This window comes from Staurois parvus, unplaced genomic scaffold (assembly GCF_062004578.1).
Source record: "Staurois parvus isolate SC_StPar_1 unplaced genomic scaffold, SC_StPar_1.0 ptg000173l, whole genome shotgun sequence".
Taxonomy (NCBI): Eukaryota; Metazoa; Chordata; class Amphibia; order Anura; family Ranidae; genus Staurois; species Staurois parvus.
The window spans coordinates 235273-260151 of record NW_028317969.1 but is presented as its reverse complement, the minus strand read 5'-3'; the positions used below and the strand labels follow the sequence as shown (position 1 = coordinate 260151).

Genomic DNA, 24879 nt, shown 5'->3' with positions numbered 1-24879 from the left:
GACATAGTACAGGAGATGACCAGAGACTGCAGACATAGTACAGGAGATGACCAGAGACTGCGGACAGCACAGGGATGACCAGAGACTGCGGACAGTACAGATGACTGCTGACCTTTGGGGAGGTGGGGAGCGGGTACCTGAATTTGACAGGTACCCGCTCTTACTTCCGCAGAGTTTTTGTTTGATCTTACCTGTTCCTCGATCCAGCGGCGCGCTGTCTTCCCGGCTTCTGTAATGGCGCTCGGCATGACAGCCGGGTGCCCAGTGCGCATGAGCACTGCGCTTTGTGATTGGTCCGGTGGCTTCTGGGATCTGTCATGTGTCCCAGGTACCGCCTTACCATTCACAAAAAGCACCGCTTTTTGCGCATGCGCACTTGGCACCCGGCTGTCATGCCCAGTGCCCACACTACAGAAGCCGGAAGACAGCGAGTCGCTGGATAGAGGAACAGGTAAAAATAAGAGAAACATGAAACTTGGCAAAGAGCCACAGTATACAAAATATGATAAGAGGCAAAGAGCCGCATTCCTTTTGGCCGGGAGCCGCACGCGGCTCGAGAGCCGCGTGTTCGCCACCCCTGAGCTAGACAGTACAGTATGACTGGCACTTAATTCACTTTAATCCTTAACCATTTGCCTACCGGCCACTTATACCCCCTTCCTGCCCAGGCCAATTTTCAGCTTTCAGCGCTGTCACACTTTGAATGACAATGTAACATTGTACCCATAGGAAATTTTTGTCATTTTTTTTCACACAAATAGAGCTTTCTTTTGCTGGTATTTAATTGCTACTGGGCTCTTTATTTTTTTGCACGATAAACAAAAGAGCAAAAAAGTAGAAAAAAAAAAGTTTTTCTTTGTTTCCATTATAAAATTTAGTAAACAGGTAATTTTTCTTCTTCACTGATGTGCATGGATGAGGTTGCACTGATAGGCAGTAGTCATAAGCACTGATAGGCAGCACTGATGAGGTGGCACGGATAGGCTGCACTGATGAGGTAGCACTGATGAGGCGGCACTGGTGGGCATTAATGAGGAGGCACTGATGATGCTGCACTGATATGCAGCAATGTTGGTCACTGATGGGCAATGCTGACTGATGGCACTGACTGAAAGCTCTGACTGGCAGCACTGAGTGGTGACACTTCTGGGCACAACTCCTGGGCAGCACTGATGGGTGATACTTCTGGGGGGCACTGATGGGTGGCACTGCTGAGAGGCACTGGTGGGTGACACAGCTGGGTGGTACTGATCATCAGGGCACTGATCATCAGTGCCAATCTGCTCTGTGACAGCTGCCAGTTATCGGCAGTACTCTCCTCACACTGTGACAGCGTGAGGAAAGTACTGCCAATAACCGGTAACTATATTTGATCCGTGATCTGCTGTGTCATTGGACACAGCTGATTACGTGGGAAAAGACCGCTGTGATTGGCCTTTTACCTCATCACGTGGTCAGCTGTAGGACACAGCGATCACGGAGATTGGCGGATGCGCACCCCTGGGGGCGCGTGAGGGCACTTCTGGGAGGGAGGACGTCAAATGACGTTCTCCCAGAACTGGGTAACCACGCTGTAGCCGTCATTCGGCTATAGCACAGTTACCGAGTGGTTAAAGGATAAGTTCACCTTTTGCACAAAAATAATAAATGCACATTTTTTTTTTTTGCAGGTAAAAAAATGTGCATTTGTTATTTTTGTCTGCAGGAACCTGTAAAACATTGCACCAGCAATCAGCAGATCGCTGGTGCCATGCAGGTCTCTTGCAGACCTGTCAGTATATCTGCTTGCCCGTATGGTCAAGCAGGTATACTGACAGGAAGATTCAATGAACTACCATGGCGCTCCACAGTGAACTTATGCTTTAATAAATCAGACCCATAGGGGATCTACTGAAACTGGTGCATTCGGAATCTGGTGCAGCTGTGCATGGTAGCCAATCAGCTTGTTTAAGTAAGCTTAGACAATAAAACCTGGAAGCCGATTGGTGTCTATGCAGAGCTGCACAAGATTTTACACCATGCAGTTTTAGTAGATCACCCCCATACAGTTTTTTTTACATGTAGAACAATGGATGCATGTGCAAGATGCATTTGCCATCAACTGCAACACACCTTGACAGATGTACAAGTGAAAACACAGATACAAATTTATGTTCGCACCTTTCAGTGTCTTCAAAGCGAATTCTTATTGAATTATCAGTTGATGATTCAACCATCTTCTTCAAAAATCTATTTTGACAAATTTACTCTAACAAATTGTGAGCATCACAGTGCAAAAGCATTTTTTTGTTGCAGTAGTAAGTTAATAATAAAAAAAGAACATTTAGTATTGCCAAAGCTCCTTTTTTTAAAGCTTTTTCTCAATGGTGTTTTCTCCATAAAACAAAGAATAAAATATGGATCTCCCAGATGGAAATCTGTCTGGTAATCATTTACCACCTTTGAGGGTGAGATCCAATAAGAATTCTTTTTCCTGGACCATAAACATCATATCGTTCCGGCAATGTCACCAGGATGGAATGTCATAAATTTCATACAAACACTTTTCCGCTTGTCTGCAGGTACTGAATTGCCCAGCTGTTTCTGACATTCACTGGTTGCCACCTGAAAATGGACTTTATTCAACAAATATATATTAGTATGAACTATATATAATATATATAACAGACCTAAACTTATTGGACTATTTATGTTTACACACAAGATTCACATAGCTTTCACCCAGGATTCTCTCATTTCCCAACTGAATCCAATGTGAGTCTTAAGTTGGGTAAATCTAGGATTAAAACATTTATGAATAGACCCTCTAAAGCAGCTATTCTCAACTAGGGTTCCATGTGACCTAGGGTTCCTTTAGAGGTTGCTAGGGGTTCCTTGAGCTTTAGTTGATTGACCTAGAAAACTAATGGTCCTACATAGTTTTGTGGTCAGTTCCACTTAAAAAAGCAAGCAGCATCACACCAGTGCTCATTGTAGCTGTCTGGTGGAATTCTGACCATGATTGTAGAGGGCATTCTTCCCACTGACCACCAGTGTAAGGGGGAAATGTTCCCACTAATCCATGATAAATTAGTTTTAGCAGGGTTCCCCGAGACCAGGGGTCTCCAAACTTTCTAAACAAAGGGCCAGTTTACTGTCCTTCAGACTTTAGGGGGGCCAGAGCATTGGGAGTAGAAATTGTTCTGGCGTCAGTTGGAGTAAACAGTGCATCTTTGGCATTGGGGGAAGAATAGTGCCCAATCATTGATGTTAGTTGGAGGAATAGTGCCCATTGTTGGTGTCAGTGGGAGCAATAGTGCCTCATCATTGGTATCAGTGGGAGGAATAGTGCCCCATCATTGGTATCAGTGGGAGGAATAGTGCCCCATCATTGGTGTCAGTGGGAGGAATAGTGCCCCATTGTTTATGCCTGTAACAGGAATTATACTTCATTGTTGGTGATAGTGAGAGGAATAGTGCCCCATCAGTGGTGTCATTAGGAGGCATAATGCCCCATCAGTGGTGTCATTAGGAGGAATAGTGTCCCATTGTTGATGTCAGTAACAGGAAGTATACCCCATTTTCGGTGCCAGTGGGAAGAAAAGTGCCCCAAGGGCCGGATAAAGGCAAGCAAAAGGCCTGATCTGACCCCGAGGCCGCAATTTGGAGACCACTGCCCTAGACCTAAAAACTATTTCAAGGGTTCCTTGGGGGTAAAAAGGCTGAGAAAGGTTGTTTTAATGTGTATGTGCAGCCAAACTTCTTTTAATTTTGGATTCTTGTTAGGTTTAGATACAGTGGGAAAGAGGTATAACCCCTGTCAGGTTTTACTGCTATCCATGGTCTATCAAAGACATTTGCCCTTATTTCCTGTCCCGTTGGCACAGTTTTCTTGTAAGTGAAGGGAAGTCTCCAGCAGCAGTGTAGGGGAAGATTGGTCTACTGTACTGTCAGGTTTTTATTTTTGTGTCTCTGCTGCAGATTTTCTCTCATTTCCTAACTGGTGAAACTGTTGTCAGCAAAACAGCAAGTGAGAGTAAAATCACGGAGCCCTTGGTACCAGTAAATACCCAACAGGAGTTTTAATCCCTCCCCATTCTATCCAATGCTAAAAAAATGGTTTTGGCTCAATATATACTTTAAAACAGAGGTCTTTATACTTTTTAAACAAAGTACCATTGCAATAGAGTAGAAAGTGCCCTAACATCAGTGGTAAATAAAGTGCCAGGCTTGTTGGTGAGTGGAAGTAAAAAATTGGGGTTTAGAAATGACCCAGTGCCTGTGGTCAGTGCCCCATCATTTGCATCAGTGGGAGGAATAGTGCCCCATCATTGATTGTTGGTCGGAGGAATGGTTCCCGATCAATGGCTTTTCATAGGAGAAATTGAGTCTCTTTATTGGTGTCAGTGGGAGGAATAGTGCCCCATCATTGATGTCAGTGAGAGGAATAGGGCCCCATCATTGGTATCAGTGGGAGGAATAGGGCCCCATCATTGGTATCAGTGGGAGGAATAGTGCCCCATCATTGATTGACAGGGAGGAATCGTGCCCCATCATTGATTTACAGTGGGAAGAATAGTGCTCCATCATTGGTATTAGTGGGAGGAATAGTGCCCCATCATTGGTATCAGTGGGAGGAATAGTGCCCCATCATTGGTATCAGTAGGAGGAATAGTGCCCCATCATTGGTGTCAGTGGGAGGAATAGTGCCCCATCATTGGTATCAGTGGGAGGAATAGTGCCCCATCATTGATTGACAGTGGGAAGAATAGTGTAGGCAAAGGCCACATCAGACAGCTTTAAAATATACATGTATAGTACCACAAAAGGCAAAGTAATAGGTTAGCTACAAAGCAGGCACAATCAGATAAAATGGACCTGAATTCAAAAAGATTTTCTGTGGTGTAAGGAACATCTAGAAATGTTAACTTGTTCCTAAGTAGTGTCCTGAAAAATCTACCTTTTGTCTTAAAGTGATTGTAAAGCTTTGTTTTTGTTTTTTTTTGTTAAAATAATAAACATGTCATACTTATCTGCTCTGTGCAATGGTTTTGCACAGAGCAGCCCCGATCCTCCTCTTCTTGAGTCCCCGCTAGTGCTCCTGACTCCTCCTCTTTGTCCAGTGCCCCCGTAGGAAGTTGCTTCTTGTGGGGGCACTCATGTGGGTTCACTCCCGAGCTTCCTGTGTCCATAAACACACATCAGAGTTTGATTGACATTGCACAGAGCCATTGGCTCCTGCTGCTGTCCATCTGCCCTTTGAGGAGGGACAGACCTGGGAAAGCCACTGCACTTATGCATAACACTGGAACATGATGGAGCTCAAGTAAGTATAAGAAGGGGGGGCAAGGCAGGTTTTTACATTAAGGCATAGAATGCAATAAAGCGATTGTAAAGGTTAATTTTGTTTTGTGGAAAATGACAAACATGTCTATACTTACCTGCTGTGTGCAGTGGTTTTGCACAGAGCAGCCTGGATCCTCCTCTTCTCGAGTCCCCTGCAGGCTCTCCTGGCCCATCCCTCCAGTTGGGTGCCCCCACGGCGAGCGGCTTGCTAGGGGGGCACCCACTGCTCCATGTGTTAATTCACACACAGAACCGTGGCTTGGCCTCATCCCCTCTCTCTCCTCATTGGCTGACTGACTGTGATTGACAGCAGCGGCAACCAATGGCTCCCGCTTGCTGTCTCAGCCAATGAGGAGGCAGAGACCCGGGACAGCCAAGGCTGTCATTCACATCGCTGGATCGCGATGGGGCTCAGGTAAATATTGAGGGGGCTGGGGGCACTGCTGCACACAGAAGGTTTTTTACCTTCATGTATAGAATGCATGAAGGTAAAAACCCTTCAGCCTTTACAGCCATTTTAGGGTAAAAAAAAACCTCCTTAGAGTGTTAATAAACCCAGGACCCTGCAATCACTATATCTGGTCTCCCAGGACCCTGCATTCACTATATCTGGTCTCCCCGGACCCTGCATTCAATATATCTGGTCTCCCCGGACCCTGCATTCACTATATCTGGTCTCCCAGGACCCTGCATTCACTATATCTGGTCTCCCAGGACCCTGCATTCACTATATCTGGTCTCCCAGGACCCTGCATTCACTATATCTGGTCTCCCAGGACCCTGCATTCTCTATATCTGGTCTCCCCGGACCCTGCATTCACTATATCTGGTCTCCCAGGACCCCGCATTCACTATATCTGGTCTCCCCGGACCCTGCATTCACTATATCTGGTCTCCCCGGACCCTGCATTCACTATATCTGGTCTCCCCGGACCCTACATTCACTATATCTGGTCTCCCACAGTACACAGAACATCGAAGTGCAATTATTTTAGTAAATATAAACGGCTAAATACCTTTTTTCTATCAGCAGTATTTAGCAGTCTTGTGACTCCTATCAGTATCCAACTGAGCTCTGGTTAAAGCTTGTAGGAGGAGTTTCCATTCTGCTCTGACTGTCCTATGTGGCTGCATGACCTTTGACCCTCTGTCTGGACAGTGCTGATTGGCGCTGTGCACCTTCTCAAAGAAAAAAAAAAACTCCAGCAATACACACTAGACTGAGCATGTGCAGAGTGACTCCTAGAGCTCTGTACTATCAGCAGATGGATTGGGGACAGTAGAAAGAAGGGGAGGATCAGAGAAGACAGGATCAAACAGCCTTTTTACACAATGTAGAGGATTAGGATCCACAGTGAGTATAACAAGCATGCTTTACTGATTTTACTGTTGTGGGTAGCAATTTAAGGCTTTACAACCACTTTAAATTACTATTAAAAAAAATGCAATGTACTTCCTGGTACGTGAAAGTGCCTGAGTTCCCCTATGACTACAGCTGCTTCTGTCTGCTAGTCTCAGTAGATTTGGAGTGGCATTTGGTGATGTCACTACTGTGCTGCTCACTTGCCTCCATTCCGGAGCCTCTGAAGTGAGAAAGGAAAGCCCTGCCTCTACCAAGATAGCCACCTTCACACAGCTGCAGGGAGACCACAGGCAATACTGGTAACTAGTCCTTTGTCTTCTGCTTGCCTTTTTTGCCCCCCTCCCCCCCGCATGCTTCCTTATAGCCCATCGTGAGACCTTCAAGGAACACCCAGTATTTTGGGATATGGGGGAGCACATGATAATCTCCTTAGGTTCCCCACAATGCAACACTCAATCACCCAGCAATAGCATGTACATATGAGGACTGGGGAAGATTGCAGAGCCTATGCAGCTTTCACCTTTCAGAATGTCAGGAATCTCAGGATTCTCTGTTAGTGGGCGAGTGTGAGGAAGCCATATTTATCCACATAGATCGATCTGATCTACCACAAATCCAGGCAAACACCAAGTATAAGATTTTCTTCGGATTGGACACATAAGCATGTATATTTCCAGGAGAATCAAAAACAGCAACTTCTGATTCAAGTTTTAAAATTGATCTGCAAGAAATAAATTAATGAATAAATTCACAATTTACAACTACTTTAACAATATTTTCATTTCCACCTTTTAATATAGGATTCTAGTGTGTGTGTGAACGACTGTGCTCATCTGGTGGAAAAACAAAATAGCTTAATGGTGGAAATGAAGGAGATGCCGATGAATATGGTAGGAGACTCCTCAGGGGAGTTGATCCCCAAAAGTAGGCACTGGTAGAGTTTTGTGTTACGATTTTGGGGCTGCTACTTTTCTGATATGGTGTGTGGGAACTCACTTCAAAGTGGTAGAGCTTTTCATTTAGAGCACACAGCGACTCGCTTCTTTAAGGGCCTTTTTGCCCAATTTTATTTAAACAAATGTCCCATAACATAAAGCTTCCCACGCAGGGGTATCCACCATCAAACAAAACATTGATTCAGCCTCCTGGCTTATACTCAGCTTGATGTCTGTCTCCTGCAGACTTATTCAAGAATTATGGCTCTTGCATACAGCTGGCCACTAGCACACAGCTAGTCTCTAGCAGCCCCTTGCTGCTTTTGGCTTCCACCTCTCCTAGGTGAAGCCCACCTGACTCCTGTCTTCCAAGTGGAGCCCTCCTGACTCCTATCTGCCGGGGTGGAGCCCTCCTGACTCCTATCTGCCGGGGTGGAGCCCAGAACCCTGGTCCTGACTCTATCTAAAGGCCTGCACACACCTGTGCAATCAGTCTCCTGGCCTATTCCAACACCTGGTCCCAGGATTGGAGATTTCATCCCTCCCAGATCTCTTTGAAATCTCCAGATCCCAAAACAGACCTTACAAACAAAGGAGGAAAGTGAAAAGCCACTTTCCTCCGTACCAAACACTTACCCTGGAGCCCCCCAACCTGCCTTGTTGAGAATCCTGGGTGACAGATCGTCACACTGTCACAGGTGGCACAGCCATTTCAGCTAGAGTAACTTGAGTAAGAATGTTAGAGTGCCCAGTAACAAATGGTCATTTCACTTAACCTCCTTGGCGGTATGATTCTTTCCGTTTTTTTGTGCTGAAAGCGGTACCATTTTTTTGCATGGAAATATGTAGTTTTTTATTGTAGGCTGTAATTTTTAGGAATAACTCACTGACATCTGTCCGAACAAGAGTCTAGTAAACATTCCGGATATGATAAAATTTGAAACACGAAATCATAAATTATAATTTAATAAATAATCATAAAAAATAATAATATAATAATAAATTTAATTCAATAATATAATCAAACCAAAAACACTGAAATATGAAATACAGAGGCAAATTCGCACATCGCTGAGCAAAGTCGCAAACTTATTTTCAGTGTCTGATGACGAATTTCCCTCACGAATCATTATCACTCAATTCTGCAAGTGGTTCTGATTTACTATCGCTGTTCTCTAGCCGGTCTAAAACCGCTTTTGACGTAAAGGGACGCTTTTTGGACGCCATGGACTTTTCTAAGTTTCCAGGCAGAAAAAAACATTCAAAATGCAGGCAGGGCACAGGACAAAGCAGTAGGGACAAAATATATGTGAAATGCATTGAAATAGCAATGACAGCAAAAATGACATTTTTTAAAAAATTCAAATTTCCCGCCGGTTCCGGCGCCCGTACGTCCTGACGTCACAGGAGCCGGATGCCGGCATCGGCCGGAGGAGATGGCCGGGGACGCTGCAGGGGACACATCGTGGGAGCAAAGGACAAGGTAAGTGCTGCAGGGACCCCCGGAGAACGCCGCATGGTAAGCCCGAGTGTAGCTCGGGGTTACCGCTCTTGGTATAGAAATTTTACCCCGAGCTACACTCGGGAATACCGCCAGGGAGGTTAATGGTATTGTTTTAAAAATGTATTGAAGATGCAAAGCTTACAGTGGAGCCAACAGGTTTTGGGGTAACAGCCCCCCCTTCTTCAAGGCTAGTAAATCATTAAACAAATAAACAATTGATATCAGATACATATGGAAACAGTGATCAGTAAAAAGCTGATACATTCAAATACATTTGAATGCATAAAATGAATGTAAAAGTAACACTGTACATGCAGACTAACACAACAACAAATAAATTAACACCAGGAAATATTAATAACAATGAACAATTATTCCCTGTTGTTCATTAATAATGAACAACAGGAGATAATATTAATAAATAAATTAGCATCAGGAAATAATAAGACCTCCTGCTCTCCATTTCGCTTGTCACCTCCTCCCATGCTTGCCTCTATGACTTCTGCCGAGCCTCTCCCTTCTTTTGGAATTCCCTACCCCAATCTGTCTGACTATCTCCCACTCTGTCAACGTTTCAGGCGATCCCTGAAAACCCTTCTTCAGAGAAGCGTATTGTGCCTTAACCTAACAACTGTACTTTTATTTTCTCCTTCAGCTCATCCGCCACAGGTTTTAGCTTTTGTATCATTTGACCCTCCCCTTTTAGATTGTAAGCTCGAACAAGCAGGACCCTCTGATTCCTCCTGTATTGAAACTGTACTGTTTGCCCTCACGTTGTAAAGCGCTGTGCTAACTGTTGGCGCTATATAAATCGAGTATTATAAAAATAAATAATATAATAATAATAATAAAGAATTCAAAACTGTGGACAAATTTATAGGCAACATGGGAAACCAATCTATACATGCAGAGTTGCAGACTTGTGTGGGAGGGCTGGGATAAACGATGGTGGGATAAGCGAAGAGGGTGCTTTATATTCCTGGACAATCACCAAGCTGGGATACAAGACATTGCACAGTGTTTATTGCATTTCAAGCTCTTAAGCTGCTGGCACAGGGCTGCAGCCTCTCAGCGAGATCTGATTTATAGCTTTATGGATTGAGGGAAAGTGGGATCAGGGCAGTGCAGAGGTGAGACCATGGAAAATGCCTCATATTTCATAGACCTATTCACAACAGCAGCCGGGTAGAAGTCAGAAATCAAGACTAAAATGGAGAAATTGACCTTTCGGCTGTTTTATAATGGTAGAGCCAAGCACCATCTAATGTAGGGATCACAGAGCGCAGTAACACATTGTAATCTGAATTCTGTCTAAATACTGGTGCGGATGTATAAGCTAGCCTTCTTAGGTTGATCATACACTATACAATCTGATTGATAGCGATTAATTCACAAAAAGAACATTGGGGGACTGGAGAAAGTACAGAGAAGGTCAACCAAACTGATGAGAGGCATGGAGGAGCTCAGCTATGAGGAAAGATTAGAGGAACTGAATTTATTCTCTCTTGAGAAGAGGAGATTAAGGAGGGGATATGATCTCCATGTATAATACATAAGGGGAGGGGATATGATCTCCATGTATACTACATAAGGGGGGGATATGATCTCCATGTATAATACATAAGGGGGGGGGATATGATCTCCATGTATAATACATAAGGGGGGATATGATCTCCATGTATAATACATAAGGGGGGGATATGATCTCCATGTATAATACATAAGGGGGGATATGATCTCCATGTATAATACATAAGGGGGGATATGATCTCCATGTATAATACATAAGGGGGGATATGATCTCCATGTATAATACATAAGGGGGGATAAGATCTCCATGTATAATACATAAGGGGGATATGATCTCCATGTATAATACATAAGGGGGGATATGATCTCCATGTATAATACATAAGGGGGATATGATCTCCATGTATAATACATAAGGGGGATATGATCTCCATGTATAATAAGGGGGATATGATCTCCATGTATAATACATAAGGGGGGGGATATGATCTCCATGTATAATGCATAAGGGGGGATATGATCACCATGTATAATGCATAAGGGGGGATATGATCTCCATGTATAATACATAAGGGGGGATATGATCTCCATGTATAATACATAAGGGGGGATATGATCTCCATGTATAATACATAAGGGGGGATATGATCTCCATGTATAATACATAAGAGGGGATATGATCTCCATGTATAATACATAAGGGGGGGATATGATCACCATGTATAATACATAAGAGGGGATATGATCTCCATGTATAATACATAAGGGGGGATATGATCTCCATGTATAATACATAAGGGGGATATAATCTCCATGTATAATACATAAGGGGGATATAATCTCCATGTATAATACATGAAGGGGGATATAATCTCCATGTATAATACATGAGGGGGGATATGATCTCCATGTATAATACATAAGGGGGGATATGATCTCCATGTATAATACATAAGGGGGATATGATCACCATGTATAATACATAAGGGGGGATATGATCTCCATGTATATTACATAAGGGGGATATGATCTCCATGTATAATACATAAGGGGGATATGATCTCCATGTATAATACATAAGGGGGGATATGATCACCATGTATAATACATAAGAGGGGATATGATCTCCATGTATAATACATAAGGGGGGATATGATCCCCATGTATAATACATAAGGGGGGATATGATCCCCATGTATAATACATAAGGGGGGATATGATCCCCATGTATAATACATAAGGGGGGATATGATCCCCATGTATAATACATAAGGGGGGATATGATCTCCATGTATAATACATAAGGGGGATATGATCCCCATGTATAATACATAAGGGGGGATATGATCACCATGTATAATACATAAGGGGGGATATGATCTCCATGTATAATACATAAGGGGGGGATATGATCTCCATGTATAATACATAAGGGGGGATATGATCACCATGTATAATACATAAGGGGGGGATATGATCACCATGTATAATACATAAGGGGGGGATATGATCACCATGTATAATACATAAGGGGGATATGATCACCATGTATAATACATAAGGGGGGATATGATCTCCATGTATAATACATAAGGGGGATATGATCACCATGTATAATACATAAGGGGGATATGATCACCATGTATAATACATAAGGGGGGATATGATCTCCATGTATAATACATAAGGGAGGATATGATCTCCATGTATAATACATAAGGGGGGATATGATCACCATGTATAATACATAAGGGGGGATATGATCTCCATGTATAATACATAAGGGGGGATATGATCTCCATGTATAATACATAAGGGGGGATATGAGCTCCATGTATAATACATAAGGGGGATATGATCACCATGTATAATACATAAGGGGGATATGATCACCATGTATAATACATAAGGGGGGATATGATCTCCATGTATAATACATAAGGGGGGATATGATCTCCATGTATAATACATAAGGGGGGATATGATCTCCATGTATAATACATAAGGGGGGATATGATCTCCATGTATAATACATAAGGGGGGATATGATCTCCTTGTATAATACATAAGGGGGATATGATCTCCATGTATAATACATAAGGGGGGATATGATCTCCATGTATAATACATAAGGGGGGATATGATCACCATGTATAATACATAAGGGGGGATATGATCTCCATGTATAATACATAAGGGGGGATATGATCTCCATGTATAATACATAAGGGGGGATATGAGCTCCATGTATAATACATAAGGGGGATATGATCACCATGTATAATACATAAGGGGGATATGATCACCATGTATAATACATAAGGGGGGATATGATCTCCATGTATAATACATAAGGGGGGATCTGATCTCCATGTATAATACATAAGGGGGGATATGATCACCATGTATAATACATAAGGGGGGATATGATCTCCAAGTATAATACATAAGGGGGGATATGATCTCCATGTATAAATACATCAGTGGTTCATATAGTGAACTCGGTGTAGAGTTATTCCCCATGAGGTCATCACAGAGGACAAGGGGGCACTCTTTACGTCTGGAGGAAAAAAAAATTAATCTCCAAACACGGAAAGGTTTCTTCGCAGTGAGAGCTGTGAAAATTTGGAATAGGCTCCCTCAAGAGTTGGTTCTGGCCAGCTCAGTGGATTGCTTCAAAAAAGTCCTGGATTCTTTCCTAGATACACAGAATATAACTGGATACTAACATTTATAGGTAAAGTTGATCCAGGGAATATCCGATTGCCTCTCTGGAGATCAGGAAGGATTTTTTTTCCCAGCAGGTGCAAATTGCATCATGCTTTGCTGGGTTTTTTGCCTTCCTCTGGATCAGCTGTGGGTATAGGATTATAATTTTTTTTTTTCTATGGTTGAACTGGATGGACTTTTGTCTTTTTTCAGCCAGACTAATTATGTAACTATGTACAATCACTGTAAAATCCCCTTTCCATTTACCAATGTATTATGAGGACAATCCCAAACAATCTATTGAATTCTATTCAATTAATATCAAATCAGACAGGCCCTTGCCCTATATAGGTGATGGTAGATTAAAAGGAGATTGTGCCACCAGATTGTATAGTGTATGGTGAACCCTACAGACAAATGGTAGAAGTGCAGGTTTCTACACTCACAGCATCATGTCATGACGTGTGGGGCAGGTCTTTGTGGCCTAGAATCATCAGAACTAATATACTTTAATTATAGTCTAACATAATGTAGTGTTTGTAGCTGGTAATGGGTAGAGGCAGGTAAGGTAGGCTCTTGGGTTATTAGTAAGAGATACAGAGGGTAGAAGAGGTTACGCTCTCTCTGCTCCTCACAAGACCTCATTCTCTCTAGTTCCCTGGTCTCCTCCTCCCATGCCCACCTCCAGGACTTCTCCAGGGTGTCACCCATCCTCTGGAACTCCCTGCCCCAACCCATCAGATTATCACCTACTCTCCTCTCCTTTAGGAGCACCCTGAAAACCCACCTCTTCAGGGAAGCCTACCCCACCCCCTGCTAACTTGCCGACCTCCTCCACTCTTCCTACCACTCCATCCCCCACAGCTATCTCCTCCTGTGCCACCATCCCCTCCCTCCTAGATTGTAAGCTCGAAAGAGCAGGGCACTCGATCCCCTCATGTTTTGCATTGTATTGGTATGGTTCTGTCACATGTTCTGTCCCCCTTTGTAATGTACAGAGCTGAGCGAACTATTGGCGCTTTATAAATACTGTATAATAATAATATGGGGCCATTGAGAATAGATATACAGTGCTGTATAGTGTAGAGGAGCTTACAATCTATAAGAGTCTCAGGCTAGGTTCACATCTGTGCGGGTGGTGCCGCTGCGGATCTGCACAAAAATTTGTGCAGCCGCACCACTCACACAGAAGAATGCGGACCCGCGGGCTGGTGCCATTAATTCTAATGGCACGCCGCCTGCATTGGAAATCGCAACCACACTGGGAACCGAGGTTCCTGTGCGGGCTGCGTTTTCAGAAGAAGTGCAGGGACTTCTTCCCTGCATGTCCTGGGGCACGGGAGTCCATTCAACTGAATGGGCTCTTGTGCCCGCGCAAAACGCGGCCCACAGGAATGCGGATATGTGAACCGGGGGTTAGAGAAGATACAGAAGGTAGAAGAGCTTACAATCTATACGGATCTAGGAAAAGACACAGAATGTAGAGGAGCTTACAATCTATAAGGGTCTAAGAGAAGACAAAAACATTGGAAACCAATCACTGCATGCAGACTTGTGTGGGAGGGCTGCGATAAGTGATGGTGGAAGAGGGAGCTTTATATTCCTGGACAATCACCAAACTGAGATACAAGACTTATCACAATGTTTATTGCTTTTCAAGCTCTTAAGCTGGTGGCACAGGGTGCCGGCCAGTAAAAATGCAGCTCAACTGCAGAGTTCCACTGCCCCTACACCACTAATGTGAAAAAGCTCCAACATTGAGGCTTAGTTTATACTTCCAGTAGGGGGTTAAAAATAGGTGGTCAAACCACAGTTTTCTTACTTCCTGACAGCCCCCCTTAAGTTACAAAGGCAGCCAGACAGGGTTGTACACATGCTGTGGTTGCAATGTTCTTCACGGCAAATTTCCCTTCCTGTTGTGTTCGGCAGACGGTACTGCTGTCAAACACAACCCATTCAAGTGTATGGGGTCATGCTGCAATTGCAAGTCAAATGCTAGTAGTCGCAGTCAAAAACCTTGTTTGGCTGTCAAAAACAAACAAACCAGACTGTCACTAGTTTGGGAAAAGAGAAACAGCAAACTGATGAGCTCATTTCTCTGTCACTCTGCTCTGTCTTCCTATCAGAATATCCCTTGTTAGCACATGAGCATAACCAAACAGTTCATTGTGCTGCTTCTTCTCCCAGTCCAAGCTCTGCTGTACAGGGGATTACAGGAGGCTGATTACAGGTCATATTCAGATTCTTAAATGTGTAGCGGAGCTCCAGTGTCCTGTGAAAAGAATAAGTCAGCAGCTGCAAAAACTGTAGCTGCTGACTTTTAAAAAACAGCCAATCACATGTCTCTCAATCCCACGATGGGATCACCCCAGCCAGGTTTACCGGACGTCTTCTGTCCCTGGCACCGGCATCTTAAGTGTGGGCACCTGGCTGTGACAGCTTGTGGCTTCACAGCCGGGTGCCCACTGCACCACTGTGCATTGTGGTTTCACGGTCTTCTAAGAGCTTTTATGTGTCCCATAGGACTGTGGGGGGGTTAGGAGAATGTCTGCTTCCGATTGCTTAGGCGGTCATCAGAGCTGAAGTGGGAGTGGGTACCTGTCAAAAGGGGAGGTTCCAATTTAACAACACGTCCCCTGCACCCCATTAGGCATTGTAGCATTGTACTACCCCCCCTCCCCTTCACAGCTGGGTGCCCACTGCACTATTGCGCATTGTGGTTTCACGGTCTACTGGGACCTTTTATGTGTCCCATAAGACTGTGGAGGGGTTAGGAGAATGGCTGCTTCTGAATTTCTACTTCAAAAGGGGAGTGTCAGGGCTCCGGGTATGACCAGAGGTATGTGAACTGACGCAGGGAAACGCAGGCTTCAGATATGTTATAAACAATATAATTTATTAATACTAACAATACAAAACGCAGTGCAATACTAAAACATAAACACAGTGCAAACGAACCAAACCACCCACAGATAACAATACATACAATGCAAGCGTAGTCAGGCAGGCCGGTTCAATAACAATCGGGCAGGTAGGAACAGGAGGAGCAGGCAGAGAGTAGTCAGGTCACGAGCCGGGTACAGCAACTAACGGGCAGGTAGGTACAGGGGGTCAGGCAGAGAATGGTCAGGGTCACAAGCCAGGGATCAAACAGGAGAAGTCAGCAGAGGTCAGGATCAGGCAGGGTCGGCAACGAGTCAGTCAGGCAGGAACAGGAACACAGGTAACAAGATACAGGGGCCCATAGAAAAACACACACCAAGGCACAGACTGCAGGTCTGGCCATCCCTTTAATACACCTCCGTAATCAGCTTCAGGTGTTTGGCTGACTGCAGGGTTGAGTCTCTGATTGCTGAGAGCACCCGCTGGCCAGCCCTGGTACTGCAGCCCACAAGGCAGGTGAGTCCCACCATTATTGGCAAGTCCATTCCTGACAGGGAGGTTCCACTTTAACAACTCGTCCTGCGCACCCCATTAAGCATTGTACCAACCCCCCCCCCCTCTCCCCAGAGGTGCCAGTGCCTAACATGGAACTGGGGACGAGTTGTTAAAGTGGAACCTCCACTTTTGGGTTGAGCTCTGCTTTAATGATGCATTCATGAACACAGAGCTGTATTCATTTGTGTCTTCTACCGTATATCTGCCTGCCGTTCAGCTTACACCCCAAGGAGGTTCAGTTCTTTCCCCCTTTCCAATTGTGAATGTCAGGCATGTCTGAAAATGTTGCTGAGGTGCCCACATTACCCTTTTACAGGGGTGCTGCACATGACTTGGCTGACAGTTACATGTTGCACGAGCTCTGGGTTCAGAGCCTTCTGCCATTATGACAGGTTCACTTTAAAAGCAACACCATATCTGATGTGTGCCCCAGAAGCTAAACCATCTCTCTCAATTTCAGCCCCTTACCCCGGACACTAAGCTGCTGTCAGAGATGACGGCTTGTTTCCTGACGTGGAGGCCATGATGACAGCCCTCCTGTCTCGCGATTGTTCTCTAACGTACTGGAGGAAATTACCATCTTGAAGTTGTCGCTGGAAACATGCGGCTTAGTGAGAAACTGGAGCGGAGTGAAGAATTGAGTGACAGTGTAAATCCCTTGGCTCGTTTTTTGCGAAAGTTTAAACCGTAGCTTAACCGCGCGCCGGAATTCGTAACAGAATAAAAAACATCACGTAGCTGTGAGGGTGAAAGACGTGCAGGTGTGTTGTCTGCTGGAAGGGGAACTTATTAAAATGAATCCAGATGCAATTTTTCCTCTTAAAAATATCAAAGGAAGACACTCAGACCTCCCTGCATAAAGTGATTCTAAAGCTTCAGTTTTTTTTTTCTCTAATTGAAATAACAAATATTTCATACTTACCTGCTGTGGTTTTGTACAGAGCAGCACCAATCCTCCTCTTGGGTCCCCCGCTGGCACTGTTGGCCTCTCTTCTTTATCCTGTGCCCCATATAAAGCGTTCCTGAGCCCCACTGCCTGCGTCCATAGACACATGCATAGAATGCATTCAAATAAAATCGTTAAGGATAAACTACAGGCAGATATAAAAGACACAACTTAAACCTCAGGTAGAAAAAAAAAAAATCCCCTGCAAGGTAATGTCACAATGTGTTAGTATGCATTGCATACTAGCACAGTATGAAGGAGTCACCTTAAAATGAAGCCCTCCAGAGGTGCGCTGTCACCGCTGCAGAGGCTTCCATCTTCCCTGGTCTTCCTTCCGGGTTCACGAGCTTCGGCACCATGGCACAGTACTCTGAAGGAACGGCACGGGTATGGCGTTCCTTCAGAGCGCAAATGCCAGCTATAAAAAATATCTCCTAAACCAGGGCTTAAAATTTCGAGTCTAGACCTACTAGCCAGGCACAAACATACTCTCCACCAATTGCCCCACCCAACCTTGCCCAGGTCCGCCCCCAGCCCTGCCCCCAGCCACGACCCCTTAAAGTTTATGAAATTACATTTTTCTTTAGAATAAAGAGTCCAAAATATAAAAAACTGCAATTATAACATAGCTTTATTATGCCAATTTAAACATAACAGCAATAGCTTAATAGCAATAGGGTGCAATCAAAATATCAAGTTTTACAGCTTTAAACCTGCAGTGAACATTTTGTATTTTTTTTTTTATTTCCTGCATCTTTAAAAAGAGACTTTAGTAACTAAAGTCTCTTTTAAAAGATGTAAGTTTAGTTAATGTCATTTACCTTAAGCTGGCGGGTGTAGTGATGTGCACCGTTGGCGGGTCTCTCCTTCACGTGTCCCCCACGCCGGTGCAGAGCGGCCTCTCCTCGTGTCTGCCAAGGTGTTGTAGAGCGAGCCTCTCCTCAAGGCATTGTAAAGCGGACCTCGTGTCCCCCAAGGCAGTGTAGAGTGGGCCTCGTGTCCCCGAAGCGTTGTAGAGCGGGCCTCGTTTCCCCCAAGGCGGAGGAGAGCGGCCTCGTGTCCCCCAAGGTGGTGAAGAGCGGGCCTCTCCTTGTGTCCACTGCGGCGGGGGAGAGCGGACCTCGCCTCGAGTCCCCCTGGCAGTGGAGAGTGGGTGTCTCCTCTCAGCGGAGGAGAGCGGACCTCTCCTGCACCTGTCCCCTCAGCGTTGCTGCCAGTGTAATGGCGGTGCCGAAGAAGCCGGACGTCCAACACTGGAAGTCGGAAACTGGAACTTGGCTTCACAATGAGGCTTCGAGCACAGGTGGAGCCGCTCCATCTGTGCTCGCCACACAAGGATTTTCCCTCGCATTTGGAGAGCAGGCGAGTGGCTTTTTCAAGCCCTGTCCTTACCGGTGCATGCTTACGAGATATTAATTTTACCTACAGGTAAGCCTTATTATAAGCTCACCTGCAGGTAAAAGTTAAAAAAAGGAGTTTATTACCACTTTAACCCCTTCACGCCGGCACCTCCCGGCCCTTTAAGAGTTTCAGAAGCCGGGAGGCGGGATGGGATTTAGGGACATCACGGCGGTTACATCGAAAGAGCAGACCGGGACCTTTCCGTGAGCACCGGACATGTGTGCTGGGAGCGCGCAGGGCGTGCGCTCTGAGCACATATGTATTTTGTATATTGAACGCAAATATGCGGCCGCTCAGCGTCTAGGCCCAGACGCCAGGGAACTAAAGGCAAAACTTTTTTTTTCATGTTGGATGGAGTAAGGAATGGTTATAACCCTTGTCAGTTTTTTTTCCATCTTTGGGGAGATTTCCCTTCAGTTCATGTCCTATAGCCCAAACAGGAAGTGAAAGAAATCCCTCCAAATTGAGGTTGAGCTCAGCAGGGGGCACAGAGAGCAGGGTGTCCTGTGGCTGTGAAAAGCCAGACATGCCAGCCTGAGGCCTGGTCAATTGAAAGGACCATATAATGTCCCTTTGGTCTGAGAAAACTCTCAGAATGGGCAGAGCTTCAGTCAGGATGGACAGAGCAGCTCATCGCTGCAGGCCTCGCTAGGAGATGCATTAAACTGTGCTGTGCTTTTCACACCGCTGGGACTTGTGGTTCTACCTTGTCTCTGCGGCTTTCTGGACACTTGGATTCTGCTCTCCTGTCTGCTCTGCATCCTGTGTATTGGACTAATGCCGTTGTGCTGTGACCTCTGTCCTGCGTTGGACTCAACCCTCTCTGCCCTGCTCTGCATCCTGTGTATTGGACTAACCCCTTTGTGCCCGGACCTCTGCCCTGCGTTGGACTCAACCCTCTCTGCCCTGCTCTGCATCCTGTGTATTGGACTAACCCCGTTGTGCCCGGACCTCTGCCCTTCTTTGCATCTTGTGTATTGAACTAACCCTGTTGTGCCCGGACCTCTGCCCTGCTCTGCATCTTGTGTATTGAACTAACCCTGTTGTGCCCGGACCTCTGCCCTGCTCTGCTTCCTGTGTATTGGACTAACCCCGTTGTGCTCGGACCTCTTCCCTGCTCTGCTTCCTGTGTATTGGACTAACCCCGTTGTGCTCGGACCTCTTCCCTGCTCTGCTTCCTGTGTATTGGACTAACCCCTTTGTGCCCGGACCTCTGCCCTGCGTTGGACTCAACCCTCTCTGCCTTGCTCTGCATCCTGTGTATTGGACTAACCCCGTTGTGCCCGGACCTCTGCCCTGCTTTGCATCTTGTGTATTGAACTAACCCTGTTGTGCCCGGACCTCTGCCCTGCTCTGCTTCCTGTGTATTGGACTAACCCCGTTGTGCTCGGACCTCTTCCCTGCTCTGCTTCCTGTGTATTGGACTAAGCCCATTGTGCTCAGACCTCTGCCCTGCTCTGCATCCTGTGTATTGGACTAACCCTGTTGTGCCCGGACCTCTTCCCTGCTCTGCATCCTGTGTATTGGACTAACCCTGTTGTACCCGGACCTCTGCCCTGCTCTGCATCTTGTGTATTGAACTAACCATGTTATGCCCGGACCTCTGCCCTGCTCTGCATCCTGTGTATTGAACTAACCCTGTTGTGCCCGGTCCTCTTCCCTGCTCTTCATCCTGTGTTTTGAACTATCCCTGTTGTGCCCGGACCTCTTCCCTGCTCTGCATCCAGTGTATTGGACTACGCCCATTGTGCCCAGACCTCTTTCCTGCTCTGCTTCCTGTGTATTGGACTAACCCCGTTGTGCTCGGACCTCTGCCCTGCTCTGCTTCCTGTGTATTGGACTAACCCCGTTGTGCTCGGACCTCTGCCCTGCTCTGCATCCAGTGTATTGGACTACGCCCATTGTGCCCGGACCTCTTTCCTGCTCTGCTTCCTGTGTATTGGACTAACCCCGTTGTGCTCGGACCTCTTCCCTGCTCTGCTTCCTGTGTATTGGACTAACTCCGTTGTGCTCGGACCTCTGCCCTGCTCTGCATCCAGTGTATTGGACTACGCCCATTGTGCCCGGACCTCTTTCCTGCTCTGCTTCCTGTGTATTGGACTAACCCCGTTGTGCCCGGACCTCTGCCCTGCTCTGCTTCCTGTGTATTGGACTAACCCCGTTGTGCCCGGACCTCTGCCCTGCTCTGCTTCCTGTGTATTTGACTAACCCCGTTGTGCTCGGACCTCTGCCCTGCTCTGCTTCCTGTGTATTTGACTAACCCCGTTGTGCTCGGACCTCTTCCCTGCTCTGCATCCAGTGTATTGGACTAACTCCGTTGTGCCCGGACCTCTGCCCTGCTCTGCATCCTGTGTATTGGATTAACCCTGTTGTGCCCGGACCTCTGCCCTGTGCTGGACTTAGTCCAATTCTGCCTGAAACCCTTGCTCGTGGACTCCAACCCCTGTGGTGCACTGCCGCTCTTGTCCTATTGAACCCTGTGGACTATCAGCCCCCTGTTGTCCCACATTGTAATCCTGAGAACCCTACTGTATCGGCGTATCTTGTGTTGTTCTGTGGACTAGCTATTCGATTGTCTGCACCCAGAAAAACTCCCCAATAAATGCCTGCACGTTGGGTTCCATGTGATCTGTCTCCTTGTGCTCTCTCTCGGTGCTCCTAGTTCGTCACAGATATGAATATTTAAAAAAAAGGAATTTTCATTCAAAGCTATGTTCTAAATGTGCTATAAAGTCAACTTGTGATGCCCATCTTCATTTTCAACTTCTTTTTTTTTTTTTTTTTTTATCATTCCTGGGCCTTTTTTAACTCTCTTGTACTTTGCTCTGTTTGCTGAACTAGAATCAAAACAACAAAAACCAAAAAGAAAACTGTTACTATCTACTGCAACCTCTGTTAACTTTTATTCCCCAGAGGGACCCTTCAAATAATTTTCAGATCTCAGGGAACCCCGGCAAAACTTTCTATCTACAGCTCACACTATGTTATCAATGACAGCAAGTTATATATTTACAAATAAACTAAAGAATATTACATGCCTAGAGTATTCAATACTAACAATATTTTAAGTATTCTAATACACTAACACTATAAAGCTCAAAATAAAAAAATGTATATTTTCAAAGTATTTATCACCCTATGTGCCCTGGGGACAGTTGTCACCAAGACAGAAAGTGATGGGAAATCCAACACCAGAGAATCACCAGAAATATATTTTTTTTTCTTCTTTTTTAGACAAGGTTACAAACAGTACAGAGTTGTACTATATAAAACAAGAAAAAAAATAGAAAGCAATACAGATCTTCAGCACTAGTGTGCTTAAAGCGGAGCTCCAATCAAAATAAACAAACATAGAGATCAGCAGCTACAAAAACTGTAGCTGCTGACTTTATAAAAAAAAGCTTGCAGCTTCACAGCCGGGTGCCCACTGCACATGCGTGACTTGTGCTGCGCCTTGTGAATGGTCCTTTAGTCTTCTGGGACATGTCACGTGTCCCGAAAGACTACGTGGAGGGAGGGGGGGAGGACAACTTCTGCTTCCGATTTACCTAGGTGATCACAGTGAAAGTGGGAGCGGGTACCTTTCAAATTCGGGTACCCCCTCTCCCCCAGCTCCAGAAAAGTGCCAAACCTTAGGTGCCTTAACAAGAAAATAAGCAAGTGTTCCACTTCACACTCCACTACAATTGAGTACTGTAAGCATAGTGAGGTTGTTGAAGAAAAGCATAATATGAATGATACTGCCTGATGGCATTGGGGGGTATAGTAAAGGGGAGAAGGGACCATCATGTAGGATGGTTCATCCCATTATGGGTACATGTAAAACTGGCGGGACCACCTAGGGAACAGTGATTAGGATATGAAAACTGAGTCAGAAGGTTCAAGCCACAAGGACCAGATTTTATTGAATGAAGGGGGACATCCCTTTGTCACCAGAAATATATAGTCACCAACTGATTAGTAACCATTTGTAAAAATGGTTTTTAAAAAAATCTAATAATATTAAATCAGAACACCAAGCAAGACAGTTCATGGATTTCAGATGAAATTGGGAAGGGTTAGAACCTCAGTTGGATTTTTTTTTTTGCTGTTTGTAATTCTGCTGGGAGGTTCCCACTTAGTCCTCCTCCTGAGATGATAGAAAGTAAAGGGAAACTTTCCCAGTCAGGATATAGAAAACAGTATAAACATTGGAAAAGTTTAAACCCTTTCCCCACTCTATCTAAATTTTAAAGAAAATGTTTTGATTGGAGTTCCACTTTAAAATCTTTTTTTTCCCAGAAGGCAAAGGAAGAAGAAAATGAAATTAGAGAGGAAGTGGAAAAAAAAGGCAGAGAGGAAGTAGAAGACAAAGAGGAAGGAAAAAAGAAGGAAAAGATGAAGAGTGATGTTAAGTATGAATACATGAAAGTAGTGACATGTGAGTGCAGTTGCCTGTGCTGTAAATCCCCAAAGTCGAAGCCATATGAAGAAAATGAAGAAAATGTTGGATGTTTTAGAAGGCTATGTAAAGGGGTTTGGCAACACCTGAATTATCTGTGGATCAAAATCAGGAATGTAAGTACCCTGTAATATTATGCTGCTATATTATAGTTAGATACATAAGCTGGCCTTAAATTGTTCAATTAGCTAGTAAGCTGAATGAAAAAAAAAAAAGATCGTATTCCCCCATCCACGTGTAGCAGTAACCCCATTGGGGCCATTGGCAATAGCTGTTTCTTCCCAAATCGTACAGAGGCTGGCCATCCCTTCAAGCACCAGTCCATACACACCGGCTCTAATAACTCAGTGTAGAGATTGTCTTTTTGATATTTATTGAATGAAGAACTTTAAACAGGGGTTAGGGCATGGGAAACTTCAAAATGCATGCAAAGTGTGAGGACACTTTTCTCTAAGCTCCCACTCCAGAATTCTGCTGAAGACGGCGGAAGGGACAGTATTCTGTGACCCCATGAGAGCTCTCTCAGTCCAAGCTACCTCTGGCACTTACATCCCAAAATCACTTGGACATCAGGGATCACAACTCATGGTCCGTACGCACAAGTCCTCCAATTGTAACATAAAAAAAAAAGCGAATCTGGAGGCCCGATTAGGAAGTGGTTAAGTGGTTAGCACTTCCACCGAGCAGCACAAGGGTCGCCGGTGGTATCCCAGCCATGACACTACCTGCCTGGAGTTTGCATGTTCTCCGTGTGCCTGCGTGGATTTCCTTTGGCTAGTCCAGTTTTCTCCCACACTCCAAAGACATGCTGTTAGGTTGATTGGGTCGTGTCTAAATTTGTTCTAGTGTGTGTATGTGTGAATGTGAGTTAGGGACCTTAGATTGTGTGCTCCTTGAGAGCAGGGACTGATGTGAATGTACAATATATATGTAAAGCGCTGAGTAAATTGACGGCTCTATACAAGTACCTGTAATAAATAAAAATAAAATAAATAAGCTGTGCGCTTTCCAGCTTCCACTGGACACTTCTCAGTAAGGGAGACAATCCTTCTTCAGGCCAGATCACAAAGGGTGAAGTCCCACAGTCAGCTCCTCAAATAGATTGCTTCAAGCTCTCAGCGCTGCCACATCAAATAACAACTACACAGTGCACAGGCTATCTCAAAGGGGCAGCCACCCTAGAGGCTTTGGAACCCTCCCTGACAAGGAAAGAACCAAAGCTCCAAACTATTTATCACCTCCCCAGCCACCCTTTGAAATCTTTCATCTGGGATTGGCTAAGGCAGG

At 45.0% G+C, this 24879-nt stretch overlaps 1 long non-coding RNA gene across 1 annotated transcript in view; it reads left to right on the top strand.

Annotated features, from left to right (window-relative positions):
* The window catches only part of LOC149462530 (uncharacterized), a 37234-nt gene extending 13556 nt beyond the window's left edge, over window positions 1-23678 (top strand). The window contains exon 3 of the long non-coding RNA XR_016312645.1: window positions 23433-23678. This is a non-coding gene — a long non-coding RNA (uncharacterized LOC149462530). The remainder of the gene's footprint in view (window positions 1-23432) is intronic.
* The last annotated feature ends 1201 nt before the right edge of the window (window positions 23679-24879 follow it).